Below are 19,663 nucleotides of genomic sequence, written 5' to 3' on the forward strand. Positions count from 1 at the left end.
AGTTTGTTCTTATTTTAAGAAAGCGAGAGAGTGGCATGGACATATGTACACTACCAAACGTAAAATAGATAGCTAGTGGGAAGCAGCCGCATAGCACAGGGAGGTCAGCTCGGTGCTTTGTGACCACCTAGAGGGGTGGGATAGGGAGGGTGGGAGGGAGACGCAAGAGGGAGGCGATATGGGGACATATGTATATGTATAACTGATTCACTTTGATATAAAGCAAAAACTAGCACACCATTGTAAAGCAATTATACTCCAATAAAGATGTAAAAAAAAAAAAAAAAGAGAACCTCTATTGAGCTTGGGTGGTTTCTCATTCCAGAGGGCAGGGCAGCCTGCCTATTATGGACCTGCCTTTGTTCACATGGCCCAAGTACATTGCAAAGTTGTCACAGCAAAGTCCTAGAACACGGCATGTCTCCCGACTGGCTTCTTGGGGATGCGTTACCCTCCATCAGTCTCTCACAGGTGTGGGATTTATTTGCTCCCTAAAGTGAGACTGTTGGCCAGGCTGCTCAGAGGGTCTGTATGTGCTTGATGGGCATTAGTTATCCTGGTCATCACTGAACAGGATGAGACCCACCCCTGAGCCGAATCAAGGGACAGGCTGTGGAGGGGAGTGGGGCTGCCTGGGAGGCCTGGAGAGGGGAGGGCGTCTGTGGGTCAGACGGAGAGAGGGGAGGTGAGTCTGAGGGATGAGTCAGAGTGGCACAGCTGGAAGTAGACATGACGAGGCAGCTGGCAAGATCTCCCCAAGGCGGCTCATCCCCTGGTCCCAGAAAGAGCACTGGACTGGGAGTCAGCAGGCCTGAGTTTCCTTTTTGACTTTCTGTCATTGACTCAGTGTGAAGCACAGGCAAGTCACATCCACTCAGTGACTTGCAGTTTCCTCATCTGTCAGATATGAGGATTGATCAACATTGATCAGTACTGTGGCCATCATCCAAAATGCAAAGGCAGACACATGCACAGTCACGGCAGCCCTGCGTGATTTCTGCTCTAATGCCCGATGCCCGTCTGGAGCTAAGTTCAATTCCTGTCCCATAGGAACGCTGGGAGTTTTATAATTTCTTTATGATTTCCCCACTGCTGACCTCCTCCAAGGGGGGACCTGCCCAAAAGAGATGCTCCGTAGAGATTCCTGAATGAATGAATGAAGAAGGCAGGCAGCGCTAACGTTAGAGCAATTCCTTCTTCATGAGGAATGTGTTGTGTTGTCAAGAGGGTGGCTTTGACTCACAGGTCTGGGTTTGGATCATGGCTCCACCAGTAGCCGATGAGTCACAGTTTGTAAAACGCAGACGGCATTTTCTTCTTTCCAGGGCTACCGTGAGGGTTTGTGACAATGCTTGAAGCATCCGGCACATGAAGGGTGTGTAGTGATTGGAGGAAGAGGTTGGGAGGGGCCAGGCGAGTCATGGGCTTGATATCAGATGGATCGTGAGCCACCCGGGAAGACTAGACTCTGCTCCAAGCCCCTGGACATCGAAAAGCTTGATATTGTGACGTTTGTCATTACTTCAGGTTGTGGAACTTGTAACAGAGTTTCTTTCTTTTCCACCTGCAATTCAGTGTGTGTGTGTGTGCGTGTGCGTGTGAAATGGAAAGAATCCTCCTGTGGTTGCAACCAACTCAGAAAAACATATATTTGATAGTATCCCATCCCATTGAAGCTTCCTAGTTAAAAACATGCACATTAACCATCACGTTGGGTGAGACCTTGGTGGAGTCACTTACATGCTCTCAGTTTCCATTTCTGTGTTTATTGTATGATACCGATGACGCTCTTGAGCCTGATTCTTTGCCTCAGGGTCTGCTTCTGCTTCACTTGGACTCAAACTAAGGTCCTTTGGGAAGAGGACAAGACACCTTCTGGCCAACTTGGCCTCCTCTGATGAATGGAGGGAGGCACTGGGGAGCCATGTGAATGACTTTTCATTTTCCGTGATGAATGACAAACATCATCAGATGAGGTGGTAAGAAAGGGAAACTACTTCCCTTGCTGTTGGCTTAAAGATGGGTGACTTTGAATAGGAGTCCTAAGCCCGAGGGGCCTGAGGAAGACGGGGCAGCCTCTGGATTTGCTCCGTCCCTTGTTTGGTGCAATCCAGAGATTTTGCTGCTCCTCAGTGGGGTAAAGAGAACCTGCCTTGTTCATCTTTCAAGGGCAAGAACTGTATCTTCCGCTTCTTTTTTATCCCCTTATTGGAAAACCACGTCTTTTCATGTTTGTAATTGTTCTTAAGATTCTGGAGAGAAAAATGGCCTGATTCTTTTAAGAACAAAGCAAACCCTCAGTGAGGAACATTTTCTCACTGGTTGGAAAAGTACACTGGGAAATCAGAAGGTGTGTGATTAAGAATCTCTTGTCTTCAGTTTGTGGCTTTGGGAGGAAGGGAAGCAGAAAGCTTCCGTGACGCAGGGAAAGGGTTTAACACTTTTCTTGAGGTTCCGGGGGAGTGAGTGCTGAGGGAGCTTCTGTAGGGAATCAGCGCTGATTCCATCATGGAATCGGACTGAGAATTCTTCTGCTCCAAATGCCACCGGGAAGCTGCCCGTGAGCCCTGTTCATCCCCTTCAGCCGCACTGCGCTCACGCGGGCTTCCGCACCTCCTGCCTCCTACCCTCCCAGCCACACCTGACACTGATGCTGGGCTGCCCTCTCATCTCCCCATTCCTCCTCCCGCCTGGGCCAAGTTCAAGCTCTAAACCTGGGCGCAAGGCCCTTCATGACCTTTTCCTGCCTTCCCGTCATGGCACTTTGTGTCTGTCCAGCCGCCCTGCCACTGTTCATGCTATTCTCTGTGCCTGGAATGCCCTTCCTCACGTTGCCTCCTCGGCTAAGTCCTACTTACTCAGCACGCCAAAATTCAAATGTTTTTCGGACACACCCAGGTGTAAATGATTAACTCACTTCTTTTTGCTTGGACAGGCTGTTGATACACCTCTCTTACTCCCTGTCACTCTGCATAATGGTGTGTTTAATTGCCCAGCTCCACTGTTGGGATGTGACTCGCTGCAGGGGTCACCATGTCAGACTCATTCTGATTTTCCAAAGGGGGCGCAGTGCCTGGCCCATGACGGGCACCTCGTGTAGGTTTGTGAAAAATAATTGGATGTCCTTGAACTTTACTTTTTCATGTTCACATGTTCCATCTTTTCACATAAGCCTTAAACACCTCGAGAGTAGGTGTGATTTATTTCAGATTCTTTTTTTTTTTTTTTAAGCAAGAAACTGTTTTATTAAAGATGCTTTGCTGGCTGTAGAGTTACAAGGATAAAAAGACATGGTCTCCTGCCCTCAAGTTGCTCAGACTGTGCTTGATAGGGGTGGGGTGAGGGGAGGTAAATACATGAATAAATAATAAAAATAAGGCTAATACTCTATAGACAGACATTAGATTCTTTTTCTAATCATTACTGATCTCCCATGGCCCCTTTGCCAGCCTGGGCAGGTCCTTGTGCATGATAAGTGGCCATTGGATAAGAGAAGGGATGACATTCACTCTTCTAGCTTTGGAGCTCAGCTCGGAGTCTTCTGTCTCACACGGAGACGCTGTCAGAGAATATTTTTATCATCCTGTCATGTTTAGAAAGCCGGGTGCTTGATCCAGGTCATTTCTAAGTCAAAAGTGAAAGCGTCTCCGGATCCCTGTGCTCAGAGAAAATCCCCGGCAGGGGCTCCTGCTTCAGGAGATGTGACATTTGCTTCTGCAGCATATCTCACACACCGTGGGGTGACGAAAGGTAATTTAACACCTGTCCAGGCCTCCATAGAGGCTCTCCAAGTGGGCTGATGGGATGTCAGGCACCGCGCTAAGAGAGGGGCTGGAGCCCACAGTATTAGAGTCCAAGCCCCTCCAGCCACGGGCCCTGCCCCCTCCTTGGTTTCTATTCACAGGGCAGCCCTGGCTGGTCTGCACTCAGAAGCCAGATTCCTCTGGTAATAACACACCTTCTCTGTGGTTCCCTGTGGGCTCCACGGTGTAGGGCAGTGCTCGAGGGCATGGCAGTGGGCGGCTGCTTCCTGGGTCTGTCCACAGCGAGCACTGGATCCGAGATGCAGTTGTCTACATGGTCTCCCAGGTCTAGGCATCTGTTGTGCAAGGGTACCCGAGATTGTGTAAAGCTTGCAAAATGATTCACTGAGAAAGACAGCCCAAAATATGAAGTATGGTGGATTTACCCAGCAGTACTGCGACGGCTGTTCTATTTCCAAGCAAAGTAATATGCAGTTTGGTGTAATGTTAACCTCTTATCTCTTTCCTTCTGGGAACTGGGAAGAATCCCCTGAGTCAGACCAGACAAAGCTTTCAGTGTTTCAGCACTGGGGATGGAGGCCTGGAAATATGGTACAGTGAAGTTGTATCTTATGCTTCGTTAACTAATGCAAATTCAATGAGAGAGAGAAAGGAAAATAGAAAGATCCAGATAGAGATAGAGACAGAGAGAGGGAGGGGGAGGGAGAGGGAGAGAGGCAGAGAGGGGAAGGGAGAGAGACAGAGAGAGGGAGAGAGCGAGCGAGCAGTTAGCAATTTGCCCGGTCTGGTGGTTATACCTGCCATTCTCAATGAGCCCATTTCCAGGCAGGAGTTGGATGTGACCATGAGGCTAGTCTGCCCTTGCTCTCGGTACCCGTGAACCTCTTCCAGGTTGAGCCCCTGGTTGTGGTCTCACTGTCTACAGAGGTGTGCTTCTTACATCCGGCCGTCTTTATTACCTGCTGCCCATTACTGAATCCATTATACATAGAAGCATCTTTTACTGGGCAGGGCTGTATGTACCAAATGAGGCAAACTGTAGTTTAGGGACAATTTAAGGGTTTCTCAGGGGACGATTTTAACAGAAAAGACTTATGTGCCGAACTGTAGTTGCCAATTTCTGTGTCAGATGTGACTCCACTAAAAGGATAACTAATGATGAGTACAACATAAACAGTCGTCATAACCATTCTTCACTGTACTTACTCAGTCCGGCCAACAGGAGAGGTACTTTCCATGGACTATCTTCATTTTATCTTCACAACAATTCTGTGCATCAGATATGATGGTATTTTGATGTAACCTTTTTAATTGAGGTATACATTTCACAGAGTATGTTTTGGTGACTTTTTCACATGTGTACACCCATGTTACCACCACCCTGATTAAGATAGAGCATTCCCATCCCACAGCAAGTTCTCCCATGCCCCATGTCCCCCGTTGAAATGATCATTGTTCTAAGACTATAGCTTCTTTCTTGCAACATAACGTTTTTGACATTCGTATTATTTATATATATATGTGTGTGTGTTTATATATACATATATAGAGTTACATCGTGACAAACCCATCACAAGTTGAAAATATTGTAAGTTGAAAAGACATTGAATACACCTAACCTACAAACATCATAGCCTAGCCTAGCCTAGCCTAGCCTACCTTAAATGTACTCAGAACACTTATATAAGCCTACAGTTGGGCAAAATCATCTAACACAAAGCCTATTTTCTAATAAAGTTTTGAATATCTCATGTAATTTATTGAATGTGGTACTTAAAGTGAAAAACAGAATGGCTGCCTGGGTACAGAATGGTTATACGTGGATGGGTTATTTACCCTTGTGATTGCGTGGCTGAGGTGGGGGGGGGGCTGTGAGCTCTCTGCCGCTGCCCAGCATCTTGAGAGAGTATCGTACCACATATATCTAGCCCGAGAAAAGAGCAAAATTCCAAACTCCAAGTCCGGTTTCCACTGATTGCATGTTGCTTTTGCATCATTGTAAAGTTGAAGAACCTTAAGTGGAACCATCTAAGTTGGGGACCATCTGTATATAGACATGGTGGTCTGGAAGTCAAGGTAAGTTACATAAGGTCACACAGCTGGCCAGTGGTACAGCGTGGTTTTGAGCCGAGCTCCATCCTGCTCCAAGGGCTTTTAGCCACTGCCTCTGTGTGGGGAGGGTCATGGCAGCTCCAGTTTTCTAGTCCCAGGAGAGAAGCCTACACAGGAGCAGGTGAACACGTACAGACTGAATACAAGCACGTAGACTACAGGATGCAGTAAATGTGCTCGTACCTCCAAGTGCCCCTTCCCGGCCAGTTGTCTGCAAATGGATTAAACCTTGGAAATTTAAGCATTTTCCAGCATAGGAGGCTAGGCTATCACTAAAGCCAGAGGCTCCATCCCTTTATTCTGAGTCTTGATTCCTGAATTTAACAGAAGAGGTGTTACTTTGATGTTCGAATCGTGCCTTTGATCAAAAGCTTGCTAGCTCCCGAGTGTCTCTTAGAACAAGACAGTAGTTCTGTTGTGCTTGCGTGTGTTGTAACATTTTGGACAGCAGAAATGACATTTACATGAAACAGCCATCCTTGGAATGCATGAGATAAGACACTTTCAACAGCTCCTCGAAGAAGAGTCTCCAGCATTGACGTTAAATCACACAGAAGTAATAGTGTATCATCCTGCTTCCCCTTCTCTACCTGGTGTTAATTAAAATCCTGATAACAGGACTCAGTCAACATCCAGATGAGGAAGACAAAAGCAACGCTTAAAAGTGTTCAGATGAAAGTACAGTTAAGCAGAATGAAAACAAACACCCCCCTCCCCCCACATACACAGTCTTCATTCTTATTTGGCTTCTACTGGATGAGGTGATGAACAAACAGGTAATTGCTAAGGCTCCCCTGCTCCCCGCCCCCCGGAGTTTCCCTTTGAGAAAATTGAACAATTACTTTGTGCAATGTTATCAAAGTTTATTAAATTGTTCTCATCAGCTTTGTCCAGTTACCAAGTTTAGCTGATTTGCATAGCAGAGTGGTGAAGGTGTTCCCATAGTGGAACCTCATTACTTTTGAGCAGAGAGAGGTTGTAAATTAAAGGTGGTTCAAATCCTTTCCTCTTACAGATTAGGAAACTGAGGCTCGGAGAGGTGAACTGATCTGACTAAGATTCATACAAGCTAGAGATAGGGCAGGCTGTGCCCCCTGCTTCCCAGAACCCCCATCTGTCTGCAGGGCTCTAAATGGGCAAACCCCCTGTGGTCCCCATCGAGGCTGGAGCACGCGTCCACATTTCTGCACGTGTCCACATTCCTGCACGTCTCAATTAGTTCCAATTTAGACATGACATCAAGCATGCACTTAAAATGCAAATCCATCCTGACAGGACCAGAAATAAGAAAGGCGGATTATTCTAGTGCAATTCAATAGCTCTAGGATCTTGGAATTTTGAAGCCACAGGCTAAATGGTCCTTAATGAAACATTGTTCCTTCTTGGAGGGTGAAAAACTAACTTCTAACACTTTGCATCTCTATCCCTGTCTCAGAATCCTCTTCCTAGACCTCTTCTTTTTTTGTTTTGTAACAAAGACAATAATTAGCTCCTAAGAAATTTTGAAGAGAAAATAATTTAAAATTAATACAGAAGATGGAAAAAAGGGAAGGAGTCAAGATGGCGGTGTGGGAAGACGTGGAGTTAGCGTCTCCTCACAACTAGGGTGCCTGCCAGCTGCTGCTGGGGAACTCTAATCCCCAAGGAGAGGGGAGGAACCCCAGAGTGAACCGGTAGGACGTAGGGGGATGGAGGGGGGAGGAGAAGTGGAGGCCAGACAAGACCGGTGCCCCTGAGGCCGGGGAGATCAGGAGAGGCAGGTGGGAGAGGCTCTCCGGGAAGAGCGGGAGAGGAGCGGAGGGCGATTGCCTGGCTCACTGGGGCCGGGGAGCCTGCTGAGCTCCCCCCGGTTCCCCTGCTCCAAAGCCCCATCCAGGTCACGTGGGTGCTGGACGCATAGGAGGGAGGCTGGGGAGATCAGGAGAAGCAGGCGGGAGGGGGCCTCTGGGAAGACCGGGAGAGGAGCGGAGGGCGATTGCCCCTACCACGCGGACACGAGGAGTCTGCTGAGCTCCCAGGCCATTCCCCTGCCCTCCAAGGGCCCCCCTTCCCCCCCCCCCATGCACATTGGTCCTGGGGACATAGGAGGGAGACCCAGGAGATCAGGAGAGGCAGGTGAGAGGGGCCCTCCCAGACCCCAGACCGGAAGAGCAGGAGAGGAGAGGAAGGCGTTTACCCCACCAACTGGAGCCCAGGAAGCCTACTGGGCTCCCAGGTGAGGTCCCCTGCCCTCTGAGACCAGGGGCGGTGGGCAGGCCTGGGCCCCTTCTGTTCCTTGAGCCTAAGCACCACCCCTCACAGCCCCCAGGGCCTTTTCCAGCCCTGTGGGTCCTGAGCATTGGCCCCGCCCTCCACAGCCAAGGCCCCCCCCCCCCCCGCCCCACCCTTCTTTCCTCCTCCACTTTTTTAATATTGTGGTACTGATGTATCTTCCAGTTGTTGATTCATCTGTATTTTTATTTTTACCTTCTTTCTAACATATCTGTTAGTTTCCTAGTCTAATTTTACTTTTTACTTTGTTATTGTTCTCTCTCTCTTTTTTTTTCTGTTGCCCCATGCAGCTTGTAGGATCTTCATTCACAAGCCCAGGGTCAGGTGGAAGCTCCTGCAGTGGGAGCTCCAAGTCCAAACCACTGGACTAACAGAGAACCTTAGACCCCAGGGACTATTCATCAGAGTGAGGTCTCACAGAGTTCCTCATCTCAGCACTAAGACCCAGCTCTACCCAATAGCCTACAAACTCCAGTGTTGGAAGCCTCAGGCCAAACAACCAGTAAAACAGGAACACAATCCCACTCATTAAAAAAAAAAAAAAAAAAGGCAAAAAAAGATGTCACAGATGAAGGAGCAAGGTAAAAAGCCTACAAGATCAAATAAATGAAGAGGAAAAAGGCAATTTACCTGAAAAAGAATTCAGAGTAATGATACTAAAGATGATCCAGAATCTTGGAAATAGAATGGAAGCACGGATTGAGAAAATACAAAAAATCTTTAACAAAGATCTAGAAGAACTAAAGAACAAACAGAGATGAACAACACAATAACTGAAATGAAAAATATACTGGAAGGAATCAATAACAGAATAACCGAGGCAGAAGAACGAATAAGTGAGCTGGAAGACAAAATGGTGGAAATAACTGCTGAAGAGCAGAATAAAGAAAAAAGAATGAAAAGAATTGAAGACAATCTCAGAGACCTCTGGGACAACATTATATGCACCAACATTCGAATTATAGGGGTCCCAGAAGAGGAAGAGAAAAAGAAAGAGTCTGAGAGAATATTTGAAGATATTATAGGGGAAAACTTCCCTAACATGGGAAAGGAAATAATCACCAGGAAGCACAGAGAGTCCCATACAGGATAAACCCTAGGAAATACACACCGAGACACATATTAATCAAACTAACAAAAATTAAATTCAAAGAAAAAACATTAAAAGCAGCAAGGGGAAAACAAAAAATAACATACAAAGGAATCCTCGTAAGGTTATCAGCTGATTTTTCAGTGGAAACTCTGCAGGCCAGAAGGGAGTGGCAGGATATACTTAAAGTGATGAAAGAGAAAAACCTACAAGCAAGATTACTCTACCCAGCAAGGATCTCATTCAGATTCAATAGAGAAGTCAAAAGCTTTTGAGACAAGCAAAAGCTAAGAGAATTCAACACCACCAAACCAGCTTTACAACAAATGCTAAAGAAACTTCTCTGAGCAGGAAACACAGGAGAAGAAAAAGACCCATAAAAACAAACCCAGAACAGTTAAGAAAATGGTAATAGGAACATACATATTGATAATAACGTTGAATGTAAAGGGATTAAATGCCCCAACCAAAAGACACAGACTGGCTGAATGGGTACAAATACAAGACCCATATATATGCTGTCTACAAGAGACCCACTTCAGACCTAGGGACACATACAGACTGAAAGTGAAGGGATGGGAAAAGATATTCCATGCAAATGGAAATCAAAAGAAAGCTGGAGTAGCAATACTCGTATCAGCTAAAATAGAGTTTAAAATAAAGACTGTTACAAGAGATAAAGAGAGACACTACATAATGATCAAATCAAGAAGAATATATAACAATTATAAATGTTTATGCACCCAGCATAGGAGCACCTCAATATATAAGGCACATGCTAACAAACATGAAAGGAGAAATCGACAGTAACACAATAATACTAGGGAACTTTAACACCCCACTCACAACAATGGACAGATAATCCAAAGAGAAAATAAGTAAGGAAACACAAGCTTTAAATGACACAATAGACTAGATAGATCTAATTGATATTTATAGAACATTCCACCCAAAAGTGGCAGAATACACTTTCTTCTCAAGTGCACATGGAACATTCTCCAGGATAGATCACATCTTGGGTCACAAATCAAGCCGTGGAAAATTTAATAAAATTGAAATCATATCAAACATCTTTTCTAACCACAACGCTATGAGATTGGAAATCAATTACAGGAAAAAAAACTGTAAAAAACACAAATACATGGAGGCTAAACAGTGTGTTACTAAATAACCAAGAGCTCACTGAAGAAATCAAAGAAGAAATAAAAAAATACATAGAAACAAATGACAATGAAAACATGATGACCTCAAACCTATGGGACGTAGCAAAAGCAGTTCTAAGAGGGAAGTTCATAGCAATTCAATCTCACCTCAAGAAACAAGAAAAATCTCAAATAAACAGTCTAACCATACACTTAAAACAACTAGAGAAAGAAGAACAAAGAAAACCCAAAGTCAGCAGAAGGAAAGAAATCCTAAAGATCAGAGCAGAAATAAATGAAATAGGAACGAAGAAAACAGTAGCAAAGATCAATAAAACTAAAAGCTGGTTCTTTGGGAAGATAAACAAAATTGATAAACCCTTAACCAGACTCATCAAGAAAAAAAGGGAGAGGACGCAAATCAATAAAATTGGAAATAAAAAAGGAGAAATCACAACTGACACTGCAGAAATACAAAGGATTATAAGAGACTACTAAAACCAGCTCTATGCCAATAAAATGGACAACCACGAAGAAATGAACAAATTCTTGGAAAGGTACAATTTTCCAAGACTGAACCAGGAAGAATTAGAAAATATAAACAGACCTATCACAAGTAATGAAATTGAAACCATAATTAAAAATCTTCCAACAAACAAAAGTCCAGGACCAGATGGCTTCACAGGTGAATTTTCTTAAATATTTAGAGAAGAGCTAACACCGATCCTCCTCAAACTCTTCCAAAAAATTGCAGAGGGAGAAACACTCCCAAACTTATTCTACGAAGCCACCATCACCCTGATACTGAAACCAGAAAAAGATGTCACAAAAAAAGAAAATTATAGACCAATATCACTGATGAACTTAAATGCAAAAATCCTGAACAAAATACTAGCAAACAGAATCCAACAGCACATTAAAAGGATCATACACCATGATCAAGTGGGATTTATCCCAGGGATATCCCAGAATCCCAAGGATTCTTCAGTATACGCAAATCAATCAATGTGATACACCACATTAACTAAGGAATAAAAACCATATGGTCACCGCAATAGATGCAGAAAAAGCTTTTGACAAAATTCAACACTTATTTATGATAAAAACTCACCAGAAAATTGGCAGAGAGGGAACCTCCCTCAACATAATAAAGACCATATATGACAAACTCACAGCAAGCATCATATTCAATGGTGAAAAACTGAAAGCATTTCCACTAGGATCAGGAACAAGACAAGGATCTCCACTCTTGCCACTCTTATTCAACATAGTTTTGGAAGTCCTAGCCATGGCAATCAGAGAAGAAAAAGAAATAAAAGGAATACAAATTGGAAAAGAAGAAGTAAAACTGTCACTATTTGCCAATGACATGATACTATACATAGAAAATCCTAAAGATGCCACCAGAAGACTACTAGAACTAATCAATGAATTTGGTAAGGTTGCAGGATACAAAATTAATGCACAGAAATCTCTGACATTCCTATACACCAACAACGAAAAATCAGAAAGAGAAATTAAGGAAACACTCCCATTTACCATTGCAACAAAAAGAAGAAAATACTTCAGAATAAACCTCCCTAAGGAGGCAAAAGACTTGTACTCAGAAAACTATAAAACACTGATGAAAGAAATCAAAGATGACATAAACAGATGGAGAAATATACCATGTTCTTGGATTGGAAGAATCAATATTGTGAAAATGACTATATTACCCAAGGCAATCTACAGATTCAGTGCAATCCCTATCAAACTACCAATGGAATTCTTCACAGAATTAGAACAAAAAATCTTACAATTCGTATGAAAACACAAAAGACCCTGAATAGCCAACGCGATCTTGAGAAAGAGAAATGGAGTTGGAGGAATCAGGGTCCCTGACTTCAAACTATACCACAAAGCTACAGTAATCAAGACAGTATGGTACTGGCACAAAAACAGATATATAGATCAATGGTACAGTATAGAATGACCAGAGATAAACCTACACACATATGGGCACCTAATTTACGACAAAGGAGGCAAGAACATACAATGGAGAAAAGACAGCCTCTTCAATGAGTGGTGCTTTGGAAACTGGATAGCTACATGTAAAAGACTGAAATTAGAACACTACCTAACACCATACACAAAAATAAACTCCAAATGGATTAAAGACTTAACTGTAAGACCAGACACTATAAAACTTTTAGAGGAAAACATAGGAAGAACACTCTTTGACATAAACCACAGCAAGATCTTTTTTGACCCACCTCCTAGAGTAATAGAAATAAAAATTAAAATAAACAAATGGGACTTAAAAGCTTTTGCACAGCAAAAGAAACCATAAATAAGACAAAAAGACAACCCTCAGAATGGGAGAAAATATTTGCAAATGAAACAGCAGACAAAGGATTAATCTCCAAAATATACAAACAGCTCATGGAGTTCAATATCAAAAAAAAAAACAGTGAGTTAGCCTACCAAGGAAGACAAACAGATGGCCAAGAGGCACATGAAAAGATGCTCCACCATCACTAATTATTAGAGAAATGCAAATGAAAACTACAAAGAGGTATCACCTCATGCTGGTCAGAATGACCATTATCAAAAGAGCTAGAAACAATAAATGCTGGAAAGGGTGCGGAAAAAAGGGAACCCTCCTACACTGTTGGTGGGAATGTAAATTGATATAACCACTATGGAAAACAGTATGGAGTTTCCTTAAAAAACTAAAAATAGAACTACCATATGACCCTGCAATCCCACTACTGGACATATAGCCCGAAAAAACCATAATTCAAAAAGAGACATGCACCGCAATGTTCATTGCAGCAGTATTTACAATAGCCAGGATATGGAAGCAACCTAAGTGTCCATCAACAGATGAATGGATAAAGAAGATGTGGCACGTATATACAATGGAATATTACTCAGCCATAAAAAGAAATGAAATTGAGTTATTTGTAGTGAGGTGGCTGGACCTAGAGTCTGTCATACCGAGTGAAGTAAGTCAGAAAGAGAAAAACAAATACCGTATGCTAACACATATATATGGAATCTAAAAAAAAAAAAACCAAAATGGTACTGATGAACCTAGTTGCAGGGCAGGAATAAAGAGGTAGATATAGAGAAAGGACTTGATTACATGGGGTGGGAGGGTGAAGCTGGGGCGAAGTGAGAGTAGCATTGACGTATATACACTACCGAATGTAAAATAGTTGGCTGGTGGGAAGCAGCGGCATAGCACAGGGAGATTGGCTCGGTGCTTTGCGATGACCTAGAGGGGTGGGATAGGGAGGGTGGGAGGGAGGCTCAAGAGGGAGGGGACATGGGGACATGTGTATGCATGTGGCTGATTCGCTTTGTTGTGCAACAGAAACACGGTATCGTGAAGCAATTATACTCCAATAAAGATGTATTAAAAAATTAATACAAATAATCTAGATAAATTTGAGTTTTAAATCTGAGTGACTAAAAAATATCATGGAAGTTATGTACTTTTTTAAAAACCTTTTTTATTGGAGTATAGCCAATTAACAATGTTGTGATAGTTTCACGTGCACAGCACAGTGACTCGGCCATACGTATGCATGTATCCATTCTCCCCCAGACTCCCCTCCCATCCAGGCTGCCACATAGCATTGAGGAGAGCTCCCTGTGCTATACAGTAGGTCCTTGTTGGTTATCCTTTTAAAATATAACAGCGTGTACATGTTCCTAGACCTCATTTGGACCTTGCTTTTATTTTAAAACTTTTATTATGGAAAGTTACCAACACATGCAAAAGTGAGAGGGCTGTATAATGCAGGCCAGTTTAACGACGGCCTACATATGGCTCATCCTGATCTGGCTCCGTCGTCTCCCGCTTTCCCACTCACTGGATGATTTTAGAGCAAACCTTAGGCATTGTAACATTTCGTCTGTACCTTCTTCATTTGGTCGTTCAGTATGGAGCTTGTGTTCTATTTTTTAACGTCACTATATTTTACATCAGTGAAACGTGTGCTTTATGAAAATTTAAAATAATGAAATGTTATGTAACCATTAAAATGATATTTTTGACATGGGAAGTTATCCTTCATAGTTTAAGATAATTAAAATCCCAATGGAATGAATGTTCCATTCTGTAACACACACAGAGTCAGAAAGGGTGTGTATCAGGTCGCAGTTTCTTCTTCTTTTTGCTCATTTTTCCTCTGTTTTTTTCAATAAACATGCATCATTTTTGTAACAGAAAGAAAAGAGCCCAAGGGTTTAAAGTCATTCATAAAGACAGTGTGATAGGGGCTTCCCTGGTGGCGCAGTGGTTGAGAGTCCGCCTGCCGGTGCAGGGGACACGGGTTCGTGCCCCCGTCCGGGAGGATCCCACGTGCCGTGGAGCAGCTGGGCCCATGAGCCATGGCCGCTGAGCCTGCGCGTCCCGAGCCTGTGCTCCACAACGGGAGAGGCCACAACAGTGAGAGGCCCGCGTACCGCAAAAAAAAAAAAAAAAAAAGACAGTGTGATAGATTGGAAAAGGGATGTTGAATTCTACTAGTTAGGTTGTGGGATGATGTGCCAAAGAAGACGAAATGGCCACTGATGTGTGTGTGTCTGTGTGTGTGTGTGTGTATGTGTGTGTGTGTGTGGGGAGGGAGTGGTCTCCTTAATCAAACTCAGTGGTAACAGGAGTAAAAGTGATTAAGATTTTTCAGTTTAACACGTTTTATGAAGCACCCGCTTTGGACCAGGCATTGTGCTACTTGTTGGGATTACAACTGTGAAACTAGAAAGGGAGGAAACACGTTAGACTCTTATTACTCCAAGCATGGTCCAGTGATCAGCATCACCTGGGAGCTTGTTAGAAATTCAGATTCTCAGGCCCCGCCCCGGACTTAATGAATCAGAATCTGTTTGTAATCAACTCGGTGGGGGGGGGATTCAGATGCACATTAAAAGTCTAAGAAGTGCTGGGCTAGAGCAGGACAGCCTTGACTCCTGGGACTGTGTCTCATTCGTTTCTGCCTTCAGCCTCACTCAGAGCCTGTTCAGAGGAGGGAATGGTGGAGAGAGAGGCCAGGGGTACAAACTGGCACTTGAAGTGGGTTCCTGATGGGCCCATGGTGACCAGGTGAACGGATGATCGTCCTTACACACTGTTCCCACTCCTGCCCCACAGCCTTTCTGACTCACCACTGCCAAGGAAGCATCTTCAGACACCTTGGCCAGGCATTCGAGGCCCAGGACAGAATAGGCCTATTCTACCGATCTCTTTATTCTTGAACTTCCATCCATCCTCTCAACACTGTGCTTTGTCCCCACCATCAGCAACTCAAAACATTGGTTCGCATCTTCCATGTTCTTTAAAGCTCAGATGCCATGCCATCTCCTTCAGGAAGCCTTCCAGGTTTACATAACCAGCGGAATCTCTTCCTTCTCCATACTTTGGCAGGGCCTACCGTTGATGCCATTCGCTGGTCCCTCATGCATGTGCTGCTGCATATAACCTTAAGCTCCCACAGCCTCAGTCTCCTCACCTGTAAGATGGAAATCCCAGTTTCTTCCTTACAGGGAGTCTGGAGGATAAGTTGAGAAGTGGATAGCCAGCACTTAAGATGATGTCTGTCCTAGTATATTCTAGGAACTGTTCTAAGCTTATTAATATCAGAAAAACATTGAACTTCATGATAATTCTATGAGGTAAGGACTATTATTCTCCTTATTTTACAGATGAGGAGACAGAGACACAGAGCGATTGATGGACTTGCCCAAGGTCACCACAGCAAGTGAAGGGGAAAACAGAGGTAAGCTCAGGTGTCTAGATGTCTACCTAACTCAGATGTATGTACTCTGGTTTTTATGTGTGTATGATAAGAACACAACATGAGATCTACTCTCTTGAAGTTTGAAGTGTATAATATGTTATTGTTGACTATGGGCACGATGTCGTATGGCAGAGCTCTAGAAGTTATTTGTCTTGCTTAGCTGAAGCCTTATACCTGTTGAATGGCAACTCCCCATTTCCCTCTCCCCCAGCCTCTGGAAACCACCCTTCTGCTCTCCGCTTCTCTGAGTTTGACTATTTTAGATGCCTCATATAAGTGGAATTATACAGTATTTGTCTTTCTGTGGCTCGCTTATTAGCACAACCTCAGTTGTGTTCATTTTGTCTCACATGGCAGGATTTCCTTATTTTTCAAGGCCGAATAATATTCCTTTGTATGCATGTAGAAATTGGAACCCTTGTGGTTGGGAATGTAACATGGTGCAGCTGCTATGAAAAATAGTATGGAGGTTCTTCAAAAAATTAAAAATAGAACTACACATGATCCAGCAAGTCCACTCCTGGCTATTTGTCCCGAAGAATGGAAATCAGGGTCTCAAAGATATATCTGTGCTCCTAAGTGTTCATTACAGCGTTATTCACAATAGCCAAGATGTAGAAACAATCTAAGCGTCCATCAACGGGTGAATGGATGAACACACTCTTAAATGCCTGCTTTTGGTGGTTACTCAGCAACGGGGCAGCAAAGATGGTTATTTCTGTCCCTCTGTCCCTGCCTCCCATTGCCGAGCCCTGATATAGTTGCATAAATTGGTGCATGTTGGTTACATGCTTTTCCTCTCAGCAAGCTCGTCTTCAGCAGCTGCGGTTTGGCTGGAAAAGGCGCCCTCTCCATCCCCACTGGCCGGCTCAGACGTCTTGGGACAAAGACACATCCAGGTGTTCTTGTGAGGAGTTGTGGCCTTCTTCATGGCGTTTTCCAGCAGCAGACAGATGGTCCCAGTGTCTCACTGCCCACCCATAGCTTTAGTCGTTCTTCCTGGTCCTCAGACCTGGCTAGATGACGGAAATCAGGAAAGAGCCCTGGATGTGGAGTTAGGAGACCTAGGTTAGAGCTCCTTGATTTAGATGTTGCGTGCCTGTCATTTAAGCCTCTCTGAGCCTTATTACCTTATCTATAAGATGGGGAGCACAATATCAACGTCACAGGGTTGTTCTGAGAGTTGAACGGGAGCATGGAGAGAAGGACCCTTCAGACTACCGGTGTTCAAAGTGAAACCCAGTAGAAGGTGAGGACATTGAGTGCAGAATCCACAGGAAGGTTTGGGGTTTTTTTTGCACACTTTTTGGCCACACCCCGTGGCATGTGGAATCTTAGTGCCCTGACCAGGGATCGAACCTGTGCCCCCTGCATTGGAAGTGTGGAGTCTTAACCACTGAACCACCAGGGAAGTCCCCACAGGCAGTTATTGAAGGTAACTTTGTGTGTTCCTTCTTTTGCTTGAAATTAGATCCCAAATAGAGTCTGATGACTAGTCTCCATAATTTATTTAAATAACTACATACTATATCCTTGAGCTGATGTATCTCAATTATCATTTCTATTAGAAAACAATATATTGAACATCCTTAAGTATCTTTTTTTTTTTTTTTAGTTGTAACTTAGGATAAATTCCTAGGAGCGTGATTATGGGGGTGGGTGGAGGGGATGTTATGCTCGCTATTCTGATTCTTTGAGTGTGTTTTCTCATTGCTCTCTTATAAATCTTACCATAACTTCACTAGCATTGTCTTTTTTTTTTTTTTTTTTTTTTTTTTGCGGTACGCGGGCCTCTCACTGTTGTGGCCTCTCCCGTTGCGGAGCACAGGCTCCGGATGCGCAGGCTCAGCGGCCATGGCTCACGGGCCCAGCCGCTCCGCGTCATGTGGGATCTTTCCAGACCGGGGCACGAACCTGTGTCCCCTGCATCGGCAGGCGGACTCTCAACCACTGCGCCACCAGGGAAGCCCTAGCATTTTAACAAAAAACACACAGCGGGTATCACCAAGTCAGATGAATACCTTTCCCATACTCATAATATTGCACTTATCACATCAAATGGTAAACGATTTAGTGTTCAGTCTTTCTCCTGGCCCCCACCCAGATGTGAGCCCCAGGAAGTCAGTCTATGCTTATCTGAAACAGCTGGAACATTGTAGGTTTACAATCATTGTTTGTTGAAATCATCTCTTTCGTCTTGCTGAACACCGTGGTCACCTTACAGTGTGTTGAAATAAAACTTAAAATTAGCTTTGCCCTGGGATGGTGAGTGTTGGATTGGAACCAAGGCTCTGTTGGACTCTGAAGTTCTAGGGAATGGAATCTCAGGTTTATCAAAGCCGAGCTGCATTCCTAGGAGGAGGGGTGGGCGAAGCCTCCCAGCCTGATGTTTTGCAGAGGAAATTTGGGTCCATAACCCAGTAAACTGATTACAGATAAGATAGTTCCCATCAAAGGCTGATGCAGGCTGGGAGGGGGTCGGCAATACACGTACCACGTGATTTAATCAAATGCAGTCCCTGGTCTAAAGAGACAATGGCTGAAAATACAACCTGGATATTATTGCAAAGAGGGGGGCTGTTTGTAGATGAAGGTTTTTAGAAACTTCTTTTAAGCTGAAAACCAGAGGGAGATACGGGCTCCGAGATGAGGAGGCTGTGTGTAAAGAGGGCTTGTGCCGTGGTTTCTGGAGGGACGATGGAGGAGCTCGGGAGGCTGGTGGGAGGATGAGGGATGCCAGTCTGAGCTCTGTTGGACGGTACTTTGAAATAACAAAGAAGAGATGCTAGATATGTTGCAGGAAAAGAAAATAAATAAAGCTAGGGAAGGCTGGCTGCCAGGTACCAGGAAGCGCGAGGGGAGAGGGTGATGAGGGAAGGAGGGCACTTGTGGGGCATCTCCTGCTGGCGTGGGGAGCGGGGCACAGCCCTCTGCTTGAGACATCACCTCTGAGGTCACACTGAGGGGGCGTGCAGAGGGGACAGGCAGCCTGCGGGAGGCCCCATCCATCTGCCTCAGCCATGCACCCTCCACCCTGGCCTTCTAAGCCCTGGGCTCTTTGTATACCAGCTGGGCTTTTGCCACAACTCTCTTCAGTGGTTGCTTCACCTCCTTCTCTCTTTCCAACCCTTCATCTTTCTAGCTGCTGCCCCGAGTGAGTGACCTTTCAAAGAAATTCATCATTTCTCCACTGAAACACATCACATCCTTCCCCATCCTTCCCCACCACGAAGTCTCTTGGGTGTGGCGTTCCAGGCCTCCCACAGCTATTCCACAGGGACCTTTCTTTTTCTCATCTCAGCCAAGTCACCCCACCCCAGGTTTCCTCCCCTTCAGGCTCCTGTGAGGGCTTCCTTTTCTCGGACCTATATGCTTTTGTATAAGTGATTCTATCATCCTGGAATTCTCTCCCCCGCTTGTCTACGTAGAAAATTCCCACTCATCCTTCAAGGCCTGGTTCCAACGCCCCCTGATTTACAGACACTTCTTTGTTCCCAT

General features: G+C 44.5%; 1 long non-coding RNA gene across 2 annotated transcripts in view; it reads left to right on the forward strand.

Annotated features, from left to right (window-relative positions):
- LOC307178589 overlaps positions 1-19,663 on the forward strand; it is a 606,421-nt gene that overhangs the window by 315,785 nt on the left and 270,973 nt on the right. For both annotated transcript variants that reach the window (XR_013825234.1, XR_013825235.1), the window contains exon 6: positions 16,071-16,144. This is a non-coding gene — a long non-coding RNA (uncharacterized lncRNA). The remainder of the gene's footprint in view (positions 1-16,070; positions 16,145-19,663) is intronic.

This window comes from Stenella coeruleoalba, assembly GCF_951394435.1.
Source record: "Stenella coeruleoalba genome assembly, chromosome: 20".
Lineage (NCBI taxonomy): Eukaryota > Metazoa > Chordata > Mammalia > Artiodactyla > Delphinidae > Stenella > Stenella coeruleoalba.